The 26830-nt window shown below is 40.1% G+C and overlaps 1 protein-coding gene across 6 annotated transcripts in view; it reads left to right on the top strand.

Moving 5' to 3' along the window:
• Positions 1–26830, top strand: part of Elmo1 (engulfment and cell motility 1) — a 561359-nt gene that overhangs the window by 407784 nt on the left and 126745 nt on the right. The window contains exon 1 of one of the 6 annotated variants that reach the window (XM_015490229.2): positions 15351–16314. The exons of the other annotated variants lie outside the window; for them this stretch is intronic. The gene's annotated coding sequence lies outside the window, so the exon portion shown is untranslated. Of the gene's footprint in view, positions 1–15350; positions 16315–26830 lie in introns of those variants that run through there. 6 annotated transcript variants of the gene reach the window in all.

Here is a 26830-nt window from a genome sequence, read left to right as displayed (position 1 = left end):
TGCATCATGCCCACACCAGTGTTGACATCTTGGTTAGCAGTCATAATCCGAGCTACACTTTCAATGCTCTCCATTCTTTCTACAAACGTTTATTTGCATCTGCAACTCAGTGTGCACTGTGATAGGCATAGGAATATGGAGGTTACAAGACAGGTTGGTTTCTACCCTCCTGAAGCTGGAAGCCTGGTACATTTCTATTTGGAAACTTAAGGACTGACTCTTTGTGAATCCAATCATTGGCCAAAGTCACTACAGTCTCTACCTGGTCCTCTGCCTTCTTATCATTGCCTTGATTCATGTCTTCCTCTTCTCTCACCCCAAACATGGTCTAGTGACTGGCTGGTCACAATTCCTCATGGCTCCATGGTGGTAGTATACCTTCACTTCCTTGCTACCACTCATGGAATGTGAAGTGTATTTCTCCACCTTTTGACTTTTGACTTGGTCAATGACTTGCTTGAGCTGAGGAGGTTGTGAAGTGAGCAGAGGCTTAGCTTGCCCAGTGGGATTGGGCTCTTTTACTTCTGCCTTCATCATGAGGACAACGTACCATGGATAGCCACTGCTCTTAGTGTAGGCCCCACAATGAGACATGTGGGGCACAGTTTCCCCAAGCCATCCCCTAGAATGAAACAGCCGTCTCAGCTGACCTACAGGCCTATAGATGTGATAAAAACTTCCTCTTAACTGTAGGAACTGTTCATCACTCAGCATCATTATGGAAAAACTATGATATCAACTGTTGCACTAACTCATCTCCCAGCTTTGAAATCTTCTCATTTCCAAATTTCCCCCAACACAGATATGACCATATCATTCTTGATTTTTATCCTTCCATGTCTGTACATTGCCTGGCTTAGAAAGTTTCAGGACCTTAACAAGATGTTCTGATCTCTACTTGATGAGTACTTTTCCTGCTTCATCCCACACATCTTTACCCTGCACCTGCCCTGGGCAATACCAGCACATCCTGAATGCCCACCAGTTCTGGTATGTGCTGTAACACTTTCATATCACAGGAATTAGCTCATACTCATTTCCTCTGCCAGGAATGTCTTCCCCCATCTGCCTGTTGAAATTCTCCTTATCCTTTAGGATTTTGCACAAGCACCACCTTAGTGAGATGGTTACCATCTCCTTTCATTCAGTATGAATTTTTGCACCTCTGCCTCCACAGTATGGAATTCAGAATTTCTTTTGAAAAATATCTTCCAGCTCTATAGTAGTTATTTATTTATAAATCTATCTTTCCAAATTAAGTCAGTATATCATTGGAAGCAAGAACTTTCATGGCTTAGTGTCTTCCGGATGCTTTTTAAGTAGTATCTGCTCAATTATTTTGGGTTGAATGTTGAATGAATGAATGGCTAGATATGTCTAATTCACTCATTAATTAAATTAGTTCAATTGGCTAAAATTATCTGAATTTATTACTATTTAAACATGGGTGATCAGTGTTGTTCAATTCCCAGGAATCATAGTTAATAAGTATTTTGTACTTCAATGGAATAAAGAATTTTTTTGCCCAAAATCCAGATAGGTCATACTGAGAAACACTTCTAGAACCAACCCCATCTGCTTTTTCAGGTATCAATGCTTGAGGAAGTTATAAAATTATTCTACAATTTGTTTCTTAATAAAAATCATAGTAGTATTTTCCCATCTATATAACTTTATAGAAGGTGAATGGAAAACCTTGAACAGATTGAATTGTTAGGGGGAAAAAAAACCAAACAAACAATACTTGAATTTTCTCTTTTCCAATGAGTTTTGTTGCAACCTCCTGGTTAAAACAAATAAATAAATAAATAATCCCTCTTTCATTTTTCACCTTAAGTAGTTTATTATGTCACTCTTAGGCATGCTTTGCCCACATGCCCTTGCAATTCAGGGAACACTCTATTTCCCCATTTGACTGGTTTCCTGGCCAGTGGGGAAAATAATATCTATAAGGGCACTTATCCTTTCCCAGGATGACTGTCAAGAAACCTTCAGTGCAGAGGACAACTGCAGCTTCTGGCCGTCCATCCCGTTTAGGTGACTGACTGGTTGCTACCCAAGCAGATCCAAGAAACATGTGCCTGCCAGGCATATTAAATCACAAACATGAATACATCGTGCTGTTCAAAACAAAATCATAAGCATTTTACCTTTACCTCCCAAAGTTCTCTTAAATTAGAAAAAAAAATCTCATCCCCCCCAAATTGCCACAGTGGTGTGTATTTGCTGGAGGTAGTCAGCTCCCTGGGACTGCTCTGGTCCTGTTTTCCTGATTTCTCTTTCACACATCCGTTTGCGTGGCTTGGCTGAATCCGAAGTGTATGGCATATGGCTTTTTGCCGCTTGAACTGCCACGGAAGTAAATGTCATTGGCATAGAATGCCAGATTTCCATTTTGTGAATCACAGAGCATGGAATTCTGTCCGAAAGCTCCCTGGCCGCTCCGTGTTCTTAAAGCAGAAGTAGAAAAGGGTAAGAGCCATGCATCACAGAAAGATGCCATTCCTATTAAGATGCACTTATTGTGATAAAAAGTATGTTTGAGGCAGACACGCTGGTGCCCTCGAGTGTCAGAAAAAAAACTGTTTTGCTTGTTCTGTTGTGGTCAGGGCACTTGGCAGGCTGGGATGTGCTCCCAAGCCACAGAGAAGCAGAGGTTAGTCAGGAAGTGATGGAGAGTTGTTTTTGAATTTTTTTTCAAATAGATAAGAATTCACTTGGGCATGTACCAGAAAAATAAGACTGTGAGTACAAGATATCCATGTTTATTGGATGCAGTTTACCAGAATTTTCTATTCATTAAATTTTTGAGGTATAAAACACTATAACACTTACTTGGTTGGTAAAGGAGATCTGAAGCTGTCACAGATGCAGCCTTAGTCTTTGTCTCCTTTCACTCCCATGGACAAGGAGCCAAGAGAGGGATTTGGAGAATTAAGGTGGGAGAGAGGATTAGATGGCACCATAAGACATTGTGAATATTTGACTTTTTTTTCTGATGAGCAATTTTAAATGGTTTAACCTAATAATTGTGTGTCAGGTGGGATCCAGGGATGTTACTGATTCACATAGTCATTGATTTTGGACTCAGTCTTCTTGTGTATTATCCATAGTATCTAAGTCTATTTCATGCACCCTTGTTCTGTAATCATTTAACTTATTAAATAAATTGCAATTAAGTCTGATAGGCAAAGGCATTGACCCTGAACCCAAAGAATAGAGTTCAAACCCCAGCTCCACCATTTCCTTGCTGGGTAATTAACCCATCCTGTACCACAGTCTCTTCATTTGGAAAATATGGATCTTAACATAGTTGTTGTGAAGGTTAAATAAATCAATATGAGGCAGAACCATATGAAATGGTCACTATTCAACCATTTCTGAATTGCAAAAGTAGAGGTTATATATAACATACCAATGTATGTAAAGTATAGGGACCATTTCTGGGAGGGAAACAGGAAAAATTAACATGCACCCCAGATTAGGTGTGAGGAGGCTTGGCTTCTATCCTGTTCTGCCTGTAACTCACTGCATAACCATGGGCCTTTCTCCTGTATCTGCACTCACAACCCCTCTCCTGGATAAAGGTTTTGTCCCTAGAGACATCTAAGGTGGGTTCTGTGGTGCTTTGAATTCTCTCCCTTTTAGCTACTCTGAGACTCTGCTCTACCAGTTATTACTTCTAATCCGTACATCATCCGTCCCTTCCTCTCCACTCTGTCTTCTCACCAGCATACAAATACATTGTATCTCTCATATTTTAAAGAACAAATAACTTTCTCAACCTTCTCTTCACCCCTGGCCCCCTCGAAGCCAGACTTCCTCAAATGGCTGACACCACTCACCTTCTCTCCTATTCCCTTATCAATTTGCTGCAATTTGACTCACGACCTCAATAAAAATACACCTAAGCAGAGGAAGAAAAATATGGCTTTAAAATGCACTAAAATATATTGTCGGTCCTTGAAAACCTCTTCAGCCACAAAAACCACTGACCAAATCAAGGATAATCTCTGATGGACAGATTCAAATTTCCATCTTACTTGCCTTCTTTGCAGCACTTGGACCCTGTTGTGAAGGTCCTTGAAAACTCTCTTGCTGTGTTTTTTTTGAAACACACATATACATGATATCTACACAATGCACATAAGATACATATACAAATAGCACATCATATATATACATGGGAGACTCAGTAATTAGCATTGTTTCTGCTACTAGTGTTATTTTTAGGAGAAAACACCAAGGTCAAAAAGGGAAATATGACTCCAGAAAGCACCAATACAATGTAACACTTTTGAAAACTTTTTTAGCCATAGAAAACCTGATTTTTTTTAATGTGGGGGATGGAACCCAGGGCCTCTTGCATGCTGGGCAAGCACTGTACCACTGAGCTGCACCCCCAAACCCCTAAAAGACATGATTTCCAAGAGACACGTGGGGATTGAGAGTCGTCATTTAGTTGTTCTAAATTTAAGACGGGAAAGAAATCATGTTCTTATGAATCCCTGCTCTGATGAAGAAGACAGACATCAAAAAAATGATAAATCTTTTATCCCTTTATACCTTCATGCTTATTTTCATCTCCTCCTCCCCCCACTCCCACGTCTTCTCTTCAGCCTAAAAATATACCAAAATCACTCCTATTCTTCAACAATATATTTCAACCTTGTTCCCCTTTCATGATCTAATCCAGTCCCTGTCATTCCCTATGCTGCCAGATCTACCAGGAGAGAATGGCAACTCTACCTCCCCACCCCACTCCTCTGTGTTCTGATGGTCCTCCACATTCCGGGTGCTTCGGGTACTTGTTTAGGTCAGGAGTCAGCTCCTAACTCTAAAGTCAGAAGGCCTCTTCCCAGACCTCACTCCATTCCATGGCCCTGAAGCATTGGTCAATGTCCCACCCTGGGATACTCTGGGATATGCTTCCTGGGATACTCTGCATTCCTAGACTGCAGTGACACTAACATTATCCCTCACTGATCCCTTAAGCAAAGCATTCTCCAAAGCCACGGCCTTTCTCTCCTACCACCCCATTCTTTCCACCCAGTCTCTCACCTGAAGCAGAAAGAAGCCAACCCTCATCACCTCTCCACTGCTCAACTTCATCTTGTGGATGGTCCACAAACCCCTCAAATCCCCTAGGTCCAAAATTAGGCTCCCCATTCCCATTGCTCTCTTCCCTTGCGATTTTTCCTGTGCTCTCTAACTCTAGGAGCTACATGGACTTGAAATCTTGGAGTGGTCTTTGATGTCTTTACCTTTTCTCCCTAGCAGGTCCCCAAGTCACCCCACTCCATCAGTATATGAGATAGGATCATTTGCCTTTCAGTGATGTGTCCCTTCTTCCTGATGCCTCCCCCTCTTGTATTGAATACATGTTTGTCTTTAGTTGTTCTCCCTGAATCTGGATTTGACCTATCCATAAGTACTCTTAAGACCTCTCCATAAGTACTCTTTTGGTGATATTGATTGCCATACAAAAGCCAATTGTTTCCAGAAACATCCTTCTATAACACAGTTTTTTTGTTGGTTGGTTTGTTGGGGGGACTACCAGGGATTGAACTCAGGGGCATTCAACCACTGAGCCGCATCCCCACCCCCTTTTGTTGTTGTTGTTGTTATTTATTTATTTTTTTTTTTTGTATTTTATTTAGAAATAGGGCCTCACTGAATTGCTTAGCACTTTGCTCTTACTGGGGCTGGCTTTGAACTCACAATCCTCCTGCCTCAGCTCCCAAGCTGCTGGGATTACAGGTGTGCACCACCAAGCCCAGCTATAACACAGTTCTTGTCTTCACACATTCACACTAAAAAAGCCTTCTATTCCCTCTTCTTACAGCATGATAGCAAAGCTCCACATTCTGTCCCAAACCATTTCCCAAATAACAGACGTAGTATTCCCAGCAATACAGCCCCTGCTAACCTATAAGTAATCATTCCCTGAGCATGCCTTGTACCTCCAAATGGCTGTCCTCCACTGTGTTCCCTTATCAAGGAAGACCTTCATCCTTTCTGTTGAAAACCTGCCTTTCCTTCAAGACCTAGCTCATGGACCCTGCAGAGCACTCCCATGGGGACAAAGTGATTGCTCCCTCTTTAGAGCACGTTCTTTCCCCTCCTGTAGCACTGAGTGTTGAGCCATATGTTGACCTTAGAAACTTCCTTCAGCCAATTAGCTTTGCTTGAGAGGGGTCCCTCGCTACTCCCTGTCCTACCACATGGCTGCCTTGAGGCAATACTGCAGAATCCTGGAAGAAACCAATTCTTCTTTCATTAGGGTCTCTACTACCTCTCCCTTTGGACTCTACTCTTGAGCACTGGGACTAATTTTTAACAAAAACAAAACAGTAGAGACAGTCGACAGACATTGCCCACGTTGAATTTTTACCCTGCCATTGATGAAAAACAGTAGCTAATAATATTTATTTTTCTAAAACCAGCTGATGAAATGTTGTAAAAGGAAAAAGTTTATTCTAGAGCAAACTTTGCTACCTTGGAACAAATTAAGTTTGTAAGTGAAAGGCATTGTGGGCTGTTATGACAGAATGATTCTTCATAGTGGCAATTTTTTTTATGACCAGAAAAAATATTAAGATATTTCTAAGAGAAAAGGAAAAGGCTGTTTTCCCTCTTGCCTTAAAAAGACCTTTGAGTTTTGTTTTGGTGATATTGATTGCCATACAGAAGCCAATTGATTTTTCAAGCTGGCATTTGCCCCCTGCACAGAGACCAAATGCACACCCCAGACCACACTGTGGCAGGGGCCAGCTGGGTAAGGCGGTGATTACTCACCTCTGCATGGGCAGAAGACCCATAGCTCTTTCTGCAAAGAGGAAGGGAAGAATTGGCATCAGACATTGATGGCCAGTGCCCTTTGCATCACTTTACTGGTAAAGAACTCAACATTTCAAGTTGAATTTTTTAAAAAATTGGGACAACATTCTTGTTGAGAAATCCACCAAGAGTGGGTGATCTCAGCTATAAAGCCCATCAGTACAATGCAGCTGTTTAGAATTGTAGACATTCCGGGGTGGGGGGAACAAAGATATGCATACAGATGTTCATTTCATTGTTACTTGTAAAAGTGAAAAAGAGAAAACATACATTTCTATAAAAATAAATTGATAAATTAAAATACAGTTATAGTATTTATATGTTAGAATTTTTCATTCAGAAAATCGGTGCATAGTCTCTAAATATCCAAAAACACATTCTATATTATATTTAATGTTATGAGACCCATGATGCAAGATTATCTCTGCTAAGAAAAAACACAAAAAGTTTTGAATGATTTTAACAATGGTTTCTTCTGCATAGTATGATTGTTTGAAATTTTTATTCTTTATGATTTCAAATATAAATAAAATTGTATTTTTAAAACACACTTTGAACCATGTGGGTTCAGAAACATCACTGAGTTCCAAGTGTGGTCTAATCAGTGGTGCTGATCTGAGGGGAATTCCTTAGTCTTCATACTCCACATTATAAATTCAAGCTGTTTGTTGAATGTTCCTTGAAATAAAGCATGGGTTCAGTTAGCCAGTGGCCAGCAACTTATCCTAAAGTTGATTGGTACTGAGATCAGAAGCCCTCTGAGGATTGATTTGAAGAATACTCATTAACTGGAAGGAGCTTCTGAGTAGATATGGCATCCTTGGAAAAATAAGCTAGACTGCTGACAGAGGTGAGCCCAGCACCTGCGCTGCTTGTGAAGTGGGTTTCTGAAGTGGAGGATGTGCAGGAGTGCTTTCCAGAGCAGTCTCCTCCCTCTCAGGCTGGGATTGCATGAGTGGGAGGAGGAAGGAATGCGAGACAACAGAGAATGAGTCACTGAGATGTTTTCAGATATCCTCATCTCCTGACTTCATACACGATATTGGGTAGAACAACAGAGAGGTACACAGAAGGCATTCATGGATGTGTCTAAGTGTGAAGGTTTGCAATTGGATTTTTACTTCTCTACTGAGGTATCAAAACATCTAGAAATGGTACTCCTGATGTTGTGTTGTTGGGTTCCCCGTACTATGGGTAGCTCTGGAAAGAGATAAGTTTGCAATCAGATGACATATGCAATAGCACATCCATTGGAAATTATCCAAAGGCAGGAGTTACTTCTTAGAGGAAAGACTTTATTAGGAGAGCTTTAATGTATGAATAGGAGTTCACTAGATGAGTAGGACAGAATCTGCTGGGAAAGACACAAAATACATGAAGATTAAACTTAATAAAGTAGAACTTTATTACTTTCCAGATATTAAGTCAATATTCTTAGATTCCAAAGACATGAAAGAAACATGAGGCAATATGCAAAAGCACATTATAGACACTTCCTAAATATTAGTTGAATAGCTAGAAATCAATTTCTTAGTTCCAAACTGGGCTATTTTTGGTACAAGTTATTTTTTCAGTGTATGTTCAGAATAGCTGAGGTGTCGAATGAATATACAATTGACTCCCCAAACACGAGCAAGAGCACTTATTCATGGTTCAATTGATGTGCTTATTTGAAATATTTGCTTCACCATTCTCGTTTGTCACTGTGCTGATAGAATTGTAGGCAGCACATTTTGTAAATTATATCTCATATTTGCCTTGGGATGACTTGGTGAGGGCACAGGAACCCTTTTGTATTGCATATTAGTAGATTAGTTATTGCCCTTGTTTTTATTTATGTTTTCAAATTAAGTCCTTTCTGAAATTAGTGACTTAAAGATGAAGGCAAGTACTGACTGAGCAACAAAATAAGATTGTATTTTTATCCAAATCTAATTTCTGTGCAACTTAAGTTGTAGAGCTTGTTCTCCATCAGAGTTTGGTATATCTATCAATTTTCTTTGCCTAGGGGTCATAGTTCTCCATTTCCTTTCCTGGAAGTAGGTAGAGAAGAGTGTGAAGCAACGTGCTTTTAGAAGCTGTTGATACAGAAGAATGGGGTAGAAAAACAAGAGGTCTCTCACTATGGAACAACCAAGAGGTACAGAGAAGGCACTGGTGGTTCACCATGACCAGGCACACTCTCGGGCTGGTTTTCCTAGAGAGGCAAGGGGTTGTTTCTGGTGTTCATTGAAACTCTGGGGACATAGTTGTGATGTGACTGGCTTCTGATAAAGCCTATATCTTTATAGAGAGACAAAGTAAAAATAACTGGGTTGAAAGAAGTCTCACTTTAGAATTCCATAGGTGACCCCCTTAGCTCTGTGCTTCCCCCATTGGGTGGTTCCATACTTGGCCCTGTGCAGACCTTTTGGATCTCCTTCAAGTCCCCTCTGTTTTGCCTGCCTCTTTCAACATCTCAGAACATGACATCCCTGGCATGGACTCTTTAAATTTCTGATTATCTCCTCTTTCTCCTTGGTGGCCTGAGTGCTCAGAGTCCATGTGTCTTCTTGATCTTCTTGGTTTCTTTCTTGCTCAGCACTCTTCACCCTTTCCCTTATCCCTGGCTTGACTCATTCTGTTGCAGTGTAATTCCTGTTGGGATAGAGGACCAAGACGCATAGGTTATCAGTGGGCCTTCCAATTGCCAAAGTACCTGTGAAGCTGAGTAGAAAAAGCAAAGAGAGCAAATAACATCTAATATTTAACTTTTTGATAAAACATGGTGAGCCATGGATTTTAAAAAAATTTATTTTTTTTTTCTGATTGTTATACATGACAGAATGCATTTTGACACATCATACATAAATGGAGTATAACTTCTCATTCTTCTGGTTGTACATGATGTACAGTTATACAGGTTGTGAAATCATACATGTTCATAGGGTAATAAAGTCTGATTCATTCCACTATCCTTCCTACCTCCCTACCCCCTCTCCTCCCTTAACTCCCCTCTGTCTAATCCAAAGTACCTCTATTCTTCCCCTTACCCCCTTACTGTGAAATAGCATCAGCATATCAGAGAAAACCTTTGGACTTTGGTTCTTTGAGTGAGCCATAGATTTAATCTCTATTAAATTTTGATAAAATCAGTATTTGGTTTGAGAATACCAGAAACTTTTTCCAGAAAGGTGAAATTACTTCCATGTGAAATCGAGGTGTTTCTGAATTGGGAGTAGATTTACACATTAGGTCTGAAAACCAAGATGGATATGATGACAGCCCAGAAACTTTCCTTTTTCTAATGGTAAGGAAATTATTCCTCACTTCACATCATCAAAAGATGATGCTTTTGGCCCATAGCTTTTTGCTACCATATTGTCCATGGAAATGCTTGGCAAGACTGAGCTGAGAATTTTGGCATTTTCATTTTTCCTTTTGGCACATTTTTTTAATCAGCCTGTGATTCTCTATTTCATTTCCCTGGTATATTTGGAAAATCAAATTGGCAAGATGGTAATCTTCCAGAATTTCTCCAGCTATCCCTCCATGGGCACTCAGAATTATTAGAGGTGCATCATACCAGGCCTTGCTTTTTTGGCCCCCATGTACGTCTTAGATCAGCTCATTCCATTTGGCCAATTCCATCATGCCCCAAAGATTTCAGACTGTGACTCTCCAACTCTATAAATGCGAATCACAGCTACCTGTGAGAGGTTGGTTCTCTGGAAGAGGGAAGAAGAAATGTATGGGCTAGAGATCTGCTTATAAGTGGGTTTTCATTTTGTAGATCTGGTTTTATTTCATGTTGTTTGTAGGATTTGCTCATATTTTAGGCATTTTTGTGGGCTATATAAATATAGCAAAGTCTAGGAAAATAAATGTCCTCATATTAATGCCTCATAGTTCATAACTCAGCTTTACGTGCTATGACAGTGACCCTGCTCCAGTTACTTGTCTGGGGAGTTCTGATGCTATAGTATAATCTGCTGCTTCTGGTGCTTGATGGACTCCTGTGTTTTAGTCCTAAGAGTTCTTCACCTATTCAGGGTGACCATAGACATGTTATTTATATGTCTTGGGTCTTAATATCTCCATGTGGAAATGGGGGTTTTTTGTGGAATTGACCAGGGGTAAGCACTGTGATGCTCTGTAATCCCATGGATACCCAGGCCTGTCCCATACAGCCTAGCATCTTGGAACATAAGGGACAGTGTAGCAGGCTTTGTATATTCTGTTAGGATCACCTCTCCATGAAAGTAACAAAAAGGTAGCTGTCTATGGGAATCTCTCTCTGAGACATTATTGACTATCTCCCCCTTGGTGATCAAAAATATGTAAAAGTCATCCTGACCATATTTAGTTGAGGTTTTACATGTTGGGTTTTTTTTTTTTAAATGCACCATGTAAAACAGTCAGAGATAACTGTATACTAGTCAGTCCAAATGACGAGAGAATGAAAAGCAGGAACTTTATCTCTGGCCCATTATGTCAGAGTCTCCATTCTAATCTTATACCTTATATGGTCTGGTCGAGTTTGCACTGAGCCTGGTTCTGTTATAGAAGCAAAGTCAGAGAAAGATACATGGACATTCAAGAGGTGCTTTAAGAAAAGACACGGGTGTAGTTAGAGGTGAGCCTCTAACCTGCTGCAATACACACCCTACTCATTTGGACTTTGCTGGAAGCTCAATTTGACCCTCATGACCTCATGGTAAGAATGAGTAGCAGGGGCATGTAGCTATGTTATGAACTATGGGGATCATTACCATCACATCCATTTTCCTGTGATTAAGATGCATCCTGATGAAATGGATACTCAGACTATGGAAGCAACCTTTTTGGAACCATGAGTTGGAAAATGAAGAGCTAGCTGTTAGTGTCACTTCTCTGGGATGAAGTAAGTGGAGGCTTCCTGCCTTCTTTTAAATGCTTAATATAAAAGGGGCTCATTTTAGCCCAGTGGGTGGGCTAAGGAAAATTTGAACAGCAAGTTTAGAAATCATTCTGTAGTAGTCACTATATTGTGTGACCCCCCCCCCCAAATACACAGCATATCACCTAACAGAACACTTTGTTTTGTGAATTAGTTTAAAAGTATTATAAAGGTACATGAACTGTACCAGATTTAGTAATAATTCATTTAATAAATCATATTTATGGAAAGGAATAAAATTTCATTTGATTGAATCTGCCCCAAAGGAAACACAGAATAAATGGTACTGGAAATGTTTGTCTACCCAGAGCAGAACAAAAATACAGGTTTTAATATATGGTCAAAGTGGAAAGAAATTTCTTCTGACTCTTATTCAGATACCCAGAGGTAATTTTTACCCCCTGAATTTTCCAGGTATCTGAATCTGTGATTCCATCCTCTACCTATAGATAGTAAATAATAAATCTAGACATGTTCAGAAGCTTGATGCTGTGCTACAGTCTGAGCCATGGGAGTGTTCAGATATATGTTGAATTTCTTTTGCCAGTTCTTGGGACCTTGGCAGGTAGTAGTTAAAATATCAATCCAATAGGTCTCCCTATTTTTGTGGTTCAGTAGCAGCTTTGTGTATCCTTTTCATTGCACAGTCTAGAAAGGGAAGAGTAATCAACAAGGCCAGGTTAACTAAATAGAGCACCCAGTCTGTGATCTCAGTAACAGAACTATTGGACAAGATTCCATGGAAAAATTCTTTGCAGATGTCTTCAGAGATGCTGTAGCTATTTTGTATGAACTGACCCCTTGGAAATATCAATGAAGTTGGTTGTTTTTCAAAACTGAACCCATGATTAGCTAAGTGAACCCAAATGATTATTTACTAGCTTTTGAGTGGACTAGGGGTTATGGATTAACCCTAAAGGTTAAAAACATTATCCATCTATCTTGCAGTTTTGTCTTAAAATGAGTTTTCCAGGAAAAAGTTATATAAAACAAATTTATGACATTTCACAGTGTCCACAATAATACATGATCACTCAGCCTTACTACTGGAGAGTCTTAAAGCATCTGTAATTACTTAGTGAATGTGGGTTTCAGGAACTTATATTTCTTCATGAACATGCTCATCAGTAAGGCTGCTCCTGAGCCCCATAGCTATCCAGGGTATCTGTATTGTGAGATACAACGGGAATTTGCAATCATTCAAAAGAAAGTAACCTCGTTCTGATAAGGATGGGCCTTTTGTGATGGCTCAAAATATTGAGAGTCTGCATTCCCCCCAAATGCCCTTTTCCTTTTATGTGTTATTATCCTAGTTTTACAGATCTTAGGGATCATAATGTATATACATTAATTCAGGGTTAGTTTTCCCCTCCTTTATGTAAACAAAGTGATTATTCTCAATCTGAATTAGATGTAAGATCCTCCAAAGTGTTTGAAAATGTTTCTAGTATAGCTTCATCTTCAGGTTTAGTAGGAATGCAATAGGGTTCCAACAATCTATATTTTTAGGAAAATTCCAAATGATTTTGATCTGGTAGTCCCTATGGATCACACTTAGAGAAGCTGGAGCTAGAATCCCTTTGTTCACATCTCAGCTCTGCCACTTGGTCGTGTTATCAGACCTCCTTATACCCCAGTTCCTTCACCTGTATAATAGGGATAATGATGATCTTTCACAGGGTTGTAGGAAGGATTTAATTTGCTAATCCAGATAAAGTCCTTAGAATGCTACCTGTGCTATTCACAATTCAATGTTCACTAGATCAAGACAACAACTTATGAATGTCTTACAAAAGATGGTTTTCATCAGATTGCTATTCTACTAATACATCATTGAGCAACTGGAGAAGATATGTGTTGGTATGGTAGGGGCAAAGAATTCATCTATGGAAAGCTGCTTGTAGGATAAAATCCAAACTCTTAATCTGGCCCCTAGGATCCTGGTCTCACACCATCCTCCCAATCATTCTGCAGTCACCAGCCATTACTTGGCTTCTTTCATGTTTTCAGAGGTGCCATTACTACCTCCTAGCACAAGCTTTCGCATGTGTTATCCCTTACGTCTGAGATATTCTTCTCTCACTTTCAGCTCGTTAACTTTCATTTCCTTTAGATTTTAGCTGATATATCACTTCCTCAAAGATGCTTTTCCTGATGTCATTGACTCCATTAGGTCTGATAATTAGTGTTCATAGCACTTAAAGTTCATAGGTCTTCTTCATGCCCCATATACAGCTATGCTTTAATATTTTTTCATCCTACACAAGAGCCCATGGCTGTAAGGCAGGAACCATGTCCATTCGTCCTGTCACTAGTCACAACTGCCTGACAAACAGACAGTCACTGAATATTTGTTGAAAATAATGTTCGATTTTGATTAAGGGAAGATCTGATTGAAATGACATTGGAAAACAAGCAGAAAGGATCTGGATGGTTTCAAGAGGGTGAGAGGGCAAAGGGTGGGTGGGCATCTCTATGGCAGAGGAGACTGAGCAGGTTTAGAGATGGTATGGAAAGGTGTAGAGGAAACCTGAGCTATCCAAAGCCTTGGAGATAGCTGAAAAAGAGTTGGGAAAAATTGCCAGTGTTGGATTTGGTGCCTGGGAGACAGAATTTAGGTGAGACTTTCTAAGTTCATGGGGGCATAAAGAGATAAAATGGAATATCAGGATTCTTATTTAGATTCTTAAAAAAGCAAATCCATTGTTGGTCAAAGGAGCAGAGCTGAGAACCAGAAAATAGATAGATATGGAACTTTTGTACCAAGAGTTGCTTCAGGAATAAAGGAGGCTTAAGGTTACTACCACTACTTGTGGGACAGAGGATGTGGTAAATCGATAATCCACCTTGGCTACAAGACATTCATTGCATATCTTCCCAGAGACATGCAATGAGCCATTTCAGTTCCAACCTCTTCAAAAGCCTGGACTGTGTCACTAACATGTGATGGTCCCTGACTTGCAAGACTTTTATGTAAGAGAAGGTTCCTTGAAGTTATGATGATGTTTAGATTAATGATGGGGGATGGAGTTCCCTTCTCCCTAACTTCAACACAAATCATAGCTTCTTTCACAGTTATCATTTACCAGAGATTGACACATCTGTGTAGAACTGAGGGCTTCAGCAGATATATCTCTGAGAGATTGCCACCATGGGATCACTTTCCTGTGTTTGACCAGGCCATTCAGGCAGCCCTTTATTGCTCAGTGGCGGCCCCTGCTGCTATGGAGAAAGATGGCAGCACATGCAGAGTCAGTGACATTAATACTGATCATGCAATCAGGAAAATTTGGAGCAAACAAGGAGGGAGCCAGAGGGGGGCGGGGGGGGGGGGAATGGGTTGAGGAAATCCAGGGAGATTCCCAGGATTGGGAGCTCCCTGGTGAAGTGCTAGTCAGAAAAGAGTTGAGCCTTACAAAGTCTTCCATAAGCCTCCTGGTTTAATCACTTATTCCAAAGGTTTGCTAGGAAGAACCACCACAGTGCCCTCTGAGAATATCATGGCAAACTTATTTGGGGGCTTTCTAGGCTGTTAGAAAATACTTTAAAACACAATCCCACTAATTCTTTAGGTTAGAAGTTACCATAAATTTTAATTAGGGGTGTAGGTTGTTTGTGTTTGTTTACATCCTGAATAGGAATCCCCTGGGATCCCTGCTGGGATGCACTCTTGCCTGCATGCATTCCTGGTTATGTGAGCATCTCTGGTGTGCACGCCTAATGTATACAAAGCAAGGTACTTACACTGACGTTTCTGGACAAAAAACTGTGTGGGAAGAGAAGGTGGAAGTGAGCAAACTCACAATCAAATAAAAAGTAGAGAGGGGGGAAGAGATGAGATTGCAGTTGATTATGGGTCTGGCAGCAGATGTTCTACACGAATCCAACTCGCTGCAGCCAGTCTGTTTCCATGGCAACAGAATCAGTAATTATTGAGCCCAGGCACTCCCCCCACCCTTTCCCCCAACAAGGTGGAGGCTGATGAATATGAACTATCCCCAGCCCATCACTAGCTCTTTCTCTTTCTCTTCTTTTCTCTTTTTCTTTAAATTCTTTATAAGAAAAAGAGGGGGTATTGTGTAGCACCAAGAAGGGGAGCTGTTTGCTTGACAAAGAGCATAGGATACTGAAACAGAAGTGAAGTTATTATTTTTCCCTGTGATACTATAAGAGAAAAGCTCTTCCCAGAAAAAGCTGATGATCTCTGAAGATGCTAAATAAATGAGCAGGAGTTTCCCTGAAATGGAGGCTCCCTTTGATTGGCTGATCTTTCCACGACTCCTGCCAATCGGAGCACCCCTGGGCTCCAGCTCCATAAACATAAGCAAAGCTACATGCTTATTCTTCTGGACTTGGAGTGTATACCATTCAAAGGTGTGCAGCGGGTCTCAGTTCACATGGCTCAACTGGAAACCTGTTTCATGAACAAGCTTACTCGGGAACCATCTGGTGTTCTAGCACATTGTTCTTCTGGGGGACGACTCTAAGTCATTTTGTGGTGGCAGCAGCTTGGAAACAGTGTTTGTAGTTGGAGAAGATGGACTTACAGGAGCTGGGTGAGTAAAGCTCAGTCTTACACATCTGTCCACTGGTATTAGCAGCCTGAGTGAGAATGTAGCTTTGTCTTATTGTCTGCCTCAGAAACTGAATTGGAGCAAGCACATGGATGAACAGGCATTCAAGGGTTCCCATCATGTGGGAGACTCTGTATTCAAAAGGCTGCATGCTTTGCTTGGTTTGATCCGATTTGTGGTTGACTGTATATTATATTTGGAAATTGGTGGTCTAGTTAGGATTAGTGTGAGGAGTTCAGTTCTGCCTTATCTCCCTGGGTATTGATTTATTTAAAAAGAAAATGTTTTTCAAACTAAATTAATTAGAGTCACCCCTGTGCATTGCTAGGAAGAGAAAGGTACAGGCACGGAGCCCAGAGCTGCTTGATTGTGTTGCCGGTGTTTGCATTGTGGAGAGAGATGTTATTACAATGGTCTGTCAAACACTTCTTCAGACCCCTGGCCACGGAACGAAGCATCTCCTCTCTCTGTGATGCTATTCTCTGCTTGGTAAATGTGCATCCGAGCTCGGTCGTGTCCCTTCATTCTTTCATGAAACCCGTCTCCAAATTGAAATATTTTTTAACTAATTTCAAAGATGAGTTGACGTGCTGTCAGAAAGATTTGAGCAGTCAAAAAGCATGCTTTGAAATGACTCTGCTTTGCATCCTTTCAAACCTCTGCAAACCAGAGAGGGTTTGCAAACTTATATTCAAGGATTGGCCCTTTGCCAGAGAAAGGATGCTCTGAGCTATTGCTGTGCTCCCTGGGGTTTAATTTTCTGACATTGGTGATGAAATTTTCAATTTTGTTGGGTAGAAACAGGAAGAACAGGAAAGCAATATTATAAACAGGCGATGGAGGGGCAGCTTGGGGAAGGGGAAACTCTTTGCCTTTAGGGATCTTTCTAGCTGCAAACTTAAAAATATACATGGCAAGGCAGAACCCAAAGAATAGTGCAAGATTCTAGAGGAAGCTATAATCTTTCCAGACACGAGAGGAAAGGTATATTGCCTTTGCCTTGGGTGCAGAGCATGGGGACCAAACTTGGGTTTCTGTCTCTGCTGAAGATCTGTTCTGTGTCTGCCTGCTGATATTGAGGCTTTATTGGTGCTGCTTTTTATAAAAATGTGATTTCCCTAACCTATGTGCAAAAAGTGTCATAGCACACTTTTGTGTGTTCTACAGTCCACTTGGGTTCAAATAATGGAGAGAGGATAGAACATTATCATGGGGTTTATAAAGAAATGCAAGTAAAATAATTATAGATAGGAATTCTTACTGATTTGTCCTTTTCTAAAAATGTCCTTTTGATAGAGTGTTCTGGGTCTTCTTATTGCTCTAGAATGGAATTTTCAGTGTCCCAAATGGGGATCTGTGATGAACTCGTGAAAAAACAAAAGAGCTAGGAATGTTTCGCCTGCCTGAGACTCAAGGCAGGCAAGGGCAATGGGTGTCTGGGAGAGAGCTCTTCCACTCTGTGACCATTCACGAAGCAGGGCTTATGCTGCAGGAGGAGAAGGCGAGTTTCCTGACAGGGTAGTGGTGCACTAGGGGATACCTGTCATCTGATCAGTTCAGTGACCTGTTTGTTAGCTGATGACCTTTCTGGAGATGTGAGTTGGCCTCTGGCCCCAAGAGGCTCCTGGTGGTTGCATACATTGAGAATTGCACCTGATCTGAGATATCTGCTGCAGGTTAACTCTCCCTGCAGCTTCTCGTTCTGTGATCCATCCCCCGGCATGCATGATTTTGAGGAAGTCTGGTTTCCAGTGCATGTGTTTTAAGTGACTCTCCATCCTCTCTTGGCCTCTTCTCTCACCCAGTATGGTCGCTTCACACTGAAGTACTGGCACCTGTTGGCAAGAATGAGAGAAGAAACCAGCCTTTTATGGAAGCAGTAAAAATGTTTCTTAAAAAAAAATCTAAAACTGGATTTCATAATCTATTTTTGGATGGTGGAACTCTTTAAGAATGTGAAAGCTACAAACCTCTTCCCTGCCCACAAGAAAGTGTATTTTGCAGAATTCTCTTAATACTTTGATGACAAGCTATTTCAGAGTAAAGTAGGATCCCTGTCCTGAGGGAATATCCACGAATTATTATACCCTGGAGTTCATCATCAACTTTTTTTTTTTTCAAATGGGTCCACTAAATGATGCTATAGCCCCACCTCAATCAACTGCAGGACTTGACAATGACATTGATACCCGAATGAGGTCCTGGGCATTCTCAGTAACTACTCATATTAAGAAGTCTTGAGTCTGGGGGTGTAGCTTAACAGTAGAACTTGCTTAGCATGTGTGAGGCCCTGGGTTTGATCCTCAGCACTGGAAGGAAAAAAATGTCTTGGAAATTATTCTGAAATGTGGTTTTCTGACTGCTGAGCTTGGAGGGTTGATGAAACTAGAATTACTGGGACTTGAACTGAAAGTTCTCTTTCGTGTGCCAGAACAAGAACTGCCCCCTTGTAAATATTCTCTTCATTCTCCAAAGAAAAGGCTTCTTCCCACTGCCTTCTCCTGGCATTTGTAGGATGTGGGACATATTGAAAAGACAAATGTAAAGATAAAGGAAGATGAACTCCCTTAGATTTTTTCAAGTGCACATCAGGGTTACCCCATCTACATCACAGCAAATATAAATTTGTTGAATCCATGATTTGAAATTAAGTATCCAAGAGTTTGAATGATAAAATTTCCCAGTTTTTCTAGCAATTGGAATAAAATCAATCACAATGTTGATAGCTGATCTGCCTTGAGTTTTTTTTCTATGTGTCAGGCACAGTGCAACACATTTCATGTGTAGAGGTAATAACACTTTGATTTTCACGGTGGCCCTAACGGGACATTTTGGTATTTTACAGATGAGGAATTGAGTCTCCAAACAATGAACATGCCTACGTTGGTATAGCTAGGAACTAGCAAGAATCTGGGGTTTCACTCATGTGGATTTATTTAGTGCATGTTTGTAGATGGGAGGAGAGTGAGCAGATAGGGAAGAGTTCTCCATCAGCTTACCAGTCTGTGTAGTGAAGTCAGGCCACATTTAGTTAAATTCAGTAATTGTCACAATAATTAAAATAAAAACAAAAAGGCATTCTGGAGTGGATGGTTGAATTATGAATAATTCCATTAAAGAAAAAAGGTTTGAGCTAAGCAAAAAATATCACCAACATTCTTAACCCCATTGGTTACATGACAGATGACTTCATTCCATGATGTTTACTTTATTGGTATTATGAATTGGATCTATTTTCATAGGGAGATCAATCCTGCTGGGCCATCTGAGAGAGGTGACACATACAGGTACCAGTGTTCCACATCTACCCTCTGCTTCCATTTTCCAGGTAGCCAGAGCAGTGGCTAAGGTTTTGAAGAACCAAGAACAACGGGGCAGCCAAATTGGGGGTGTGCATGATCCATAGTGCTGCAGGAATCACCAGAGCTGCCATTTTTAAGTCTTTCTGAAGACCTTGTGAGCAGGAGTGAGGCTCAGATTAGAAATTGATTCTATATAGTGACCAGGAATACACATTGATGGAGCAAGCAAAGGCTCATAGAAGATTAATCTTGGAAATCACTGGGTGAAATGGTTTTCAAACCATACTCCTTAGATTTCTAGAGAAAATGGATGGCTGCTAGTGTGTTGTGGAACTGAATGGGCATGGGAATCTTCCAGCCCCACTCAACCCTAGCATCTCCACTCCTTTTTAAAAAAATGTGTTCTTTTTAGATATACATGACCATAGAGTGTATTTTGATATATTCTATATACATGGAGTATAACATTTTAATTGGGATCCCATTCTTGTGGTTGTACATGATGAGTTACACTGGTCATGTATTCATCTGTGAACATAGGGAAGTTATGCCCCATTCATTCTACTGACTTTCCTATTCCCATTCCCCATCCCTTTCCTTCATTCCCCTTTGTCTAATCCAATCCTACACCTCTTATTGTGTGTTAGCATCCACATATCAGAGAGAACATTCGGTCTTTGTTTTTTAGGATTGGCTCATTTCACTTAGCATGATAGTCTCCAGTTCTATCCATTTGCTGGCAAATGCCACATTTTCATTCTTTTTTATGGAGGAGTAATATTCCATTATGTATATATACCACATTTTCTTTATCTGTTCATCTATTGAAGGGCACCTAGGTTGATTTCCTAGCTAGGCTGTTGTGAATTGAACTAGTATCTTCACTTCCATCTGTTTTATAAACTGACATTCACAGCAAAGATGTATTAGTAAAAAATGAGAAGGAAGGGGTTATCCTGCTATGAGGAAAAAGAAAAACTATGGATCTCATCAACACTTCCCATTCAACAAATAAAGAAATGGAAGACTGGAGAACTTAGGCAAGATCACATTTCTAAATGGAAAAGGAATCTGTAGACGTCTTAGTAGCAGGTTTTAAAAACCTAGGTCATTTACTATGTATGCCTAATGTTAAGTACATTCTAGTATTACACTATGTATGTATATGTATAATAGACAATTTTAATAATTATACAAAAATACATTTCATGTAAATTATTGCATATATTCCAATGGAACTATAGTACAAGTTACTTAAAACTTTTAGTAGTCACCTTAAAAAGTAAAAAGAAATGGCTGTTTTAATAATATACTTAATTTAACCCATTATGTTTTAGATGCTATCATTTTAGCATATAGCTGTAGAATTATTAACAAAATATTTACATTGAATTTTTCATGTTCAGTCTTTGAAAACTGACGTGTGTTTCATACTTACAACCCAGCTTGATTTGGATACTGCATTTTCACAGGAAATCTGTATTTAGACTTCATAAAATTTATAGTTAAAAAAGTAGATTCACATATGTAAGTTGTTCCACACACACATAGAAGTTTTCCAATAGCTGAATTGAATATCGATTTCTGAATTTGAGTTAGCTAAAATTAAATGAAATTTGAAATTCAAGTGAAATTCAAGAAAATCACAGTAGCCCACGTTTCGAGGCTTCCATAGCCCCATGTTCAGGGGCTGTTTCACTGGACAGTGTAGGGCTAGACTTTCAAGGAACTTTCCTCTGATACTACACAAGTTGCTCCTTTACCTCCATCATTAGAAGAATGCTCTGGTAACAAAGAAATAAAGTGTTAGTATTTATAAATATGTTGCCCTTGGCTCTGACCATTGCACATGACAAACTCAACACATAGCTAAATTTTGATTTATCCACTACAGTGTTTGACCTGAAAAATGAAAAGGTGAGCCTTTTCCTTTGGCAGAAAGTTAACTTTCATCCTTCTAGGGCATTTTTCAGTCCCCGAATATTTTGGCACTGCCTTTTAGTGTGGTTTGAAGCCACCTCTCTGTCTTAGTTCATTTTCTTCTGCTACAACAATACCCAAGACTGGATCATTTATAAAGAAATATATTTGTCACAGTTCTGGAGGCCAGGAAGTCCAATGTCAAGGTGTTAGCATTTGGCAAGGACCTCTTGGCCGCATTATAATGTGGTGGAAGGTGTGACATGCTGAGGAATGAGAGAGGGTGTAAACTCAATTCTCCCTTCTGCTTCTTATAAAGCCGCTACTCTTGTCAGGCCTCACCTTTAGGACCTCATCTCATTAACCTAATTACCTCCCAAAGGGCCCACATCCAAATTGATATTTGGAATTGGGGGATTGAGTTTCCAACACATGAACTTTGGAAGGAGGGACACATGCTAACCATAGCATTTCTCAACTCAGCATGGAACATGGATGGATTTAATTTTAACAATGAGCAGACCACGACTGAGAAGGTATCTCTGTTGCAAACATGAAGACAAGTATAAATTAAGGCTAAGGGGCAATTTACTTTACCCTTATATTGTTCAATTCTGCAAATTTTTAAGCAAGAAAATATCTGGTCTTAAAATCTTTACTTTCAGCACCAGACAGCATGTTGTTTATCTATTGCCCAAAAGATTTTTTCATGTAAAACCAGCCTTCAAAAGTAAGCAATCTCTTTAGAAACGAAATCAAGCTCAGTTCTCTTAAATTTTCCTTCTAGAAATTATTAAAAACATTGAGAGATGGTATTACATTATACAGAATTTTTTCACCTATAATATCAGGGATGCCTATTGTTCCATTGGTCCCCATGTCCCGCATGTTGGATGGACTCCCCAGGGAGAATGCCTCCTGTGCCCAGACACTGGAGATGTTTTATTGGAGTCAATCAAGTGGGTTCTTCACAACTCCTTCATTTGCACAGCATGACTTAACCCCTCCCCACTAAGGCATCACTGGTAGACCAACTTGATTAAACCATGGGTAGGTTTAATCTAAATCTGACATGCTGATATTTGGCCAACCCAAACACCAATACCCTCAATCATAAAGAGAAAGATGTCCTTATGGAATTCAGTGAGTACAGAGACACTGGGAGATATCTGTACATTATATAAGTTATCATTATAATGTCTTTGGATCACTATGGGATTTTGACATCTATTGACTTGCTAGTCTATTTCATGCAAACTGCAATATTCTAGAAATCTGGAACTTCCAGAATTCATATGGATGACAGAGAATTAATTTAGAAATTAAGGCCTTGGTTTATTGTTTCTAATTTAGCAAGTTACTGAACCTTTATGCTCTGGATCTTCACATGAATAAAGAAGAGTTGGCTTCCTATGTCAAATATGTGTCAAACTTCTGAACAATGTAGCCATCTCTCCACTGGGGCACATGTTCAACTGATCCTATGGACCTTTTCCAGTGTATCCAGATAGGGCTTCAGAATCCTTCCTAACACAGCATGAAGTCAGGCACTGCTGACATAGCAGAATTGGATTACAGCTGAAACTGGTTTTTCATCCTGCTCCTAGGTCCTTTCCTCAGCTCTGTGCCTTGTGCAAGACCTTGAAAAGGACCATGCAGGGTATTATCATCAGCATGCAGTGTTTCAGTGATAAGGCAGCAATAGCAGCTCTTTACCCATCCTCTTGCTCAGCTGTTCTGTGGAGGTGTTGCCATCTGACAGAGAGGGCTGCAGCCTGGCACTTGGGGAGCTCACTTTTCTTTTCCTTTGAGCTGTAAGTGATGAGAGACCTGTCAAGGAGAGCTGTTCATTGGCATCATTCCCAGACCCTGAAGCATAATGAAATAAAGTTTCATTCCGACTCAGTTGGAATTCTTGCAGCTCAACATTTAAGATGGCATCTGGGGCAATTCTTGCCTGGTTGGAAAGAAGCACTCATCAGCTAATGGAACTTGGGCCTTCACACTGGCACACCAAGGCAGTACCCCTCAGAGCAACTCAGTTCTAATTAGAGTCAGCCAGGCCCTGGTCTCAGCAGGCAAAATGGAGCCCACTCCTGTCTAATGGGCCAACATTTTGAAATCTTCATTTCAAAAGCTTAATCATATTACAAAGAGTGATATCAGGCAGGAAGTGGTTTGGAAGCCAATGACACTGGTACTGCTCCTAGTCCAAGATGACATAGTGTAAAGGGTTCCATCCACACTCTTCTAGAACCCATAATGATAGAAGCAAGGACACACACACCATTTGGCTTTAGAGGATAATGGGAGTCAAGGTGTAAAAACTCATTCTCTTTTTGGGTACCAGGGATTGAACTCGGGGACACTCAACCACTAAGCCACATTCCCAGCCCTATTTTTTATTTTATTTAGAGACAGGGTCTCACCGAGTTACTTAGGGCCTCGCTAAACTGCTGAGGCTGGCTTTGAACTTCTGAGGCTGGCTTTGAACTTGCGATCCTCCTGCCTCAGCCTCCAGAGCTGCTGGGATTACAGGCATGCGCCATCACACCCAGCTGTAAAAACTCATTCTTGATTCCAAGAGCCTGACTCAAACAACTCTGCAGAGTCAACACCAAGGGCTTTGTAAAGAACACTCTATGATCAGCCTCTGCCTCCCTTTAAACTTTTCTTAGAGCTGAGTAGATGAACTGCAGAATCTCTTTGAACCTTAGTTTCTCACCTGTAAAAATGGAGGTAAACTACATTTATCATGGGGCCGAGAAAGAATAAAAAATGAGAATGGTGTCTGTGTGAGTGTTTAGCAAACAACAAGCTTCTATGTGAGGGGAGAATGGTATGGGCTACATTCTTGGGTAGGAGCCTTTTTTTTTTTTTCAGATCTCACAAAATGTCAAGTTTGACTCTCCCACTATGAGATTCTACTTCCAACATCTTTAGCAATGACCCTGACCCTCCTAGCACTGAAGGCCATCCAAATAAAAGAGACACTACACTTATAGTCAGGAGCCTGTGGTCAAGTCCCAGTTTTAGCCACCAAGTAAAAGTTGAGATTCGCCATATTGACTCTCGAATCTTCAATACTTCTTCCTCATAGATGAAATATTGATAATATCTATACTTACATAGAAATGTTTAGGGAGCCCACGTGATCACATATGCTTTGTGGATTGTCAAACAAAATATCATTCTTATCATTCCAAATCTAATATTTTCAACGACCCAACCTTCATTTTTTGAGGAGGAATTATTGGAAACCTGTTTCTGGAGCCAGAGTACCAGAAGCTTCAGGGTAGTGATGTATGCCTTCCTGATTTTGGAAGCCAGTCAAGATCAGACAATCGTGCTTCTAGGCAGCTGCCTGTGGCATTCTGAAAGGGTATGACCTGCTGTAAATAATTGGTGGCTTTTGCATTTGTGTGTCACAAGACGTTCTTGGAGTCTGCAGAGGGCCCATAAATCTTTCTGTATAACCAAGCCTTAGCCATTCTACACTTGATCTAGCCTTTCTTCTTTGTGAAGGCCTGATAAAAGCTTTGAAAAACATGTACATTTTAATTCCTGTGTATGCAGATGTCCACCCCTTTCTTGTTGGCTTCCCCCCACCCACCCCTCCATTGTCCACTTACGTCTCATCCCTGAATTTTACATTCTGTCAAGACAGGGAAAAAAGGTGATTTCTTTCTATGTTACATCTGGGCATCTAATTAGTATAAATCCATAGCATCCTAGAACAACTTGAAATCATGAGTCCTGAGATGGCAAATAGATTTCTTCTGGAGATGACTTGGTCCACTGGTGATGACTACCTGTGGCCTTATAACTGGACCCCACAATTACCCTAAAACAGGGGAAGAAACAGATTCAGAAAAATTGACTCGCTAACATGCCACTTCTAACAAGGGACAAAATTCACATTTCCTTGCTCTCTTGATTTCTTCAACAATATTTTGTGAATGCCTTATACATCAGTTACTATTCTAAGCCTTGGGATTACAGGTTGTGAACATCTATGAGTTAGTCTGCGTGTTATTTATGCAATCATTAGCCTCAATGTTGGAATTTCCCAGAATATGGAGGCTATAATAAGAAAATGTTCCAAGAAACCACATTTATTTATATATTCACTAAATCAATTGTGTGCATACTTAGGCATTCGTTTTCATGTCCTTTAAAGTGAAGAAAAACTACCCACTTTAAAAAAAAAAAAAAAAAAAAGGGCCCTTGCTTGAAAACAACCTGAAATTAATTGATGAAAACAAACTGGCCAATAACTGTCCTTGCCCTCTAACTTCCTGCCCTCTGAATACCTAGGAGAAGTTTAACCACAACAGCTAACTGAGGAGCTATAGCTATACATTACCCTAGTTCTATATAGCAACCTACAAGATCAGGCCTGGATGAACCAAATTTTTTTCCAGTTTACAAAAGGGTTCTGAACAGTTAGAATTGTCAAGGAAGAAAGAATTTGCAATTACGGCAATCTAGAACTGCTATTCCATGGGTAGAGGTATGAATGATAATATACATAAAATTCTCTTGTTCCTGAATTTGAGCACTGAAACTAAATATAATAACCTGACCAACTGTGTGTGGCAAGTCGTCTTTCTCTGGCATCCTAATAATGTCTTTCATAAGCTGACTCCCCATCACTTGCTTCAAGGTCAGACCTAACTTGGAAATGCATATACTGATAGTTATAAGAATTGTGTAGTGTGCTAGGCACTTTGCATATTCAAATACATTGTTAGTGCAATTTCCTAAATTATGTTTTTAATTATTTTTAAATTACCACATGAGGTAGTCTGTTAAGAAACCAGGTTTATGAGAATGCATGTTATATTCAAAGGATGAAGGTCTCTAATCAAGAACACTCCAATTTTCAGTCCCCATCCTTTTCCTAAGAGTTTCTATAGTAGTAAAAGCAATATCAAAAGGCACTATATCCCCTTTTGCAGATAAGGAAATAGACACCTAGAATGTTACCTTATTATCCACCTAGTAAGTGGCAGAGTGAATTTCAAATCCAAGTGCATCTTTTTCCCAAGTCCATGGTTTTACTGATGTCTAACAACTCCATTTCAACACCACCTGTATGTTAAGTGGTAGCTAATGCACTAGATAAGTAGCATTCAACCTGAGACTATTCACTGGAAAGGCAGGTGTGGATAGTTTTAAAGTAATCCATCTCCAGCTTCCACAAGCACATTAAAACTGACACTCTTCTGGGGCTTTCCCAATGACTGTTGCCAGCCATGCATTTTCCTCTTGTC

Source organism: Marmota marmota, unplaced genomic scaffold, assembly GCF_001458135.2.
Source record: "Marmota marmota marmota unplaced genomic scaffold, marMar, whole genome shotgun sequence".
In the NCBI taxonomy this organism is placed as follows: Eukaryota; Metazoa; Chordata; class Mammalia; order Rodentia; family Sciuridae; genus Marmota; species Marmota marmota.
Note: the sequence above shows the minus strand (reverse complement) of the source record. Positions and strands in the feature narration are given on the sequence as shown.